The sequence below is a fragment of the Brassica oleracea genome, unplaced genomic scaffold (genome assembly GCF_000695525.1).
Source record: "Brassica oleracea var. oleracea cultivar TO1000 unplaced genomic scaffold, BOL UnpScaffold03281, whole genome shotgun sequence".
NCBI classification, from domain to species: domain Eukaryota; kingdom Viridiplantae; phylum Streptophyta; class Magnoliopsida; order Brassicales; family Brassicaceae; genus Brassica; species Brassica oleracea.
The window spans coordinates 1-1243 of record NW_013619806.1 but is presented as its reverse complement, the minus strand read 5'-3'; the positions used below and the strand labels follow the sequence as shown (position 1 = coordinate 1243).

The 1243-nt window shown below is 43.3% G+C and overlaps 1 long non-coding RNA gene across 1 annotated transcript; it reads left to right on the top strand.

The window, feature by feature from the left end:
- The first annotated feature begins 88 nt into the window (after positions 1–88).
- On the top strand, positions 89–1240 carry LOC106321842. Its single transcript, XR_001266141.1, has 4 exons — positions 89–478; positions 598–870; positions 947–1090; positions 1176–1240. It is a non-coding gene; the product is annotated as an uncharacterized LOC106321842 (long non-coding RNA).
- Positions 1241–1243: the final 3 nt, after the last annotated feature.

The following is a 1243-nucleotide window of genomic DNA, read 5'->3' as shown; positions in this document are numbered from 1 at the left end:
GACTGCTCTGGGGTTTTCTGAACTTTGAAGGTAGCTCTATCAACACCTTTAGTAATGTATTTGAACAGGTACTTGATGGCGCTTGATTTGTTGCACCATTCGACATTGACATGGGCCTTGTATTTCTTCAAGATCTGGAGGTTGTGGGGGACAACAAATTGATTATCAAGCTTGATGTTTCCCTTGGAAACAAACTGCCCAGTCTGTCTGCGCTTGTACAAGATGTAGCCTGATTCATTAACTTGGGTGTGTGGAACATAACTGCGGGGGAATTTCTTTGTGCAAACACCGTTGTCCATGCAAGGAGATGATAATCTGTCTTTCCCACAAGGACCATGCATCATGTGTTGCTCCACCAAACCAAAAGCTTCAGGGTCCTTTTCCTTGTCAGGGAGCTCTGCTGAGATGATGTTGTCAATATCAGCTGCAGTGGGATTTCTGAAGTCCCCTTCGAGCCATAGAAGTATGTGGGCGTGTGGTAAGCCTCTCTTCTGGAACTCTATGGTGTAGACAACTGTTTGGCAAAGAGTAGTTGGTTAGAAATAGTGTGTTTGTATAGAAAATCTCAATGTTGATTAATAACAATATTATTTGCAGGAATGGTACCTGCTTTGGGTCTGGGAAAAAATATGCCTTTGTTGAAATCTGACATCAACTCATCGAGCTTCATCTTGAACACTCTAGACTCGAGGTCGGGCCGGTCGTTGGGATCATCGGTTCCATACAGTTTGAGGTGGTCAGATAGCTCTTCCCACTTAGGATTTGTTGTAATAGTGATAAATAAGTCTGGATTCCCGTGCCATCGACATATTGCCATCGCATCATGATACTTTTCTGCCATATAACGGGGGCTGCCCGTATAGCTGGAGGGTAAGATGACTCTTTTTCCTATTGTTTTTGCATCTGTGTCACCTTTCATGACTGCATCTTGTATATTGTTGTATAGTTCTGCTCTGATTTTCTTCTGGTTTAAGCGGAACCAACGCAACCTTTCCTGCTCTATGCATGTAAAAGCGTCAACAATATACTGGTGGAACAACCTTTTGGACCTCACAATAACCATGCCTTCAGCTAAGCGGGTTTGTATTTGGTGAGCAAAGTACTCTCTTTTTGTGATGTAGCCCCTTTTTCTAGGCTCTCCGTCAGTATTTATGACCGGTATGTTCTCGTTGAAGCCTATCTGTCCATACGGGAAGAGGATTGGGTATTGCAAAGTCATAAAGAGTGGGTGCATATCACTTAT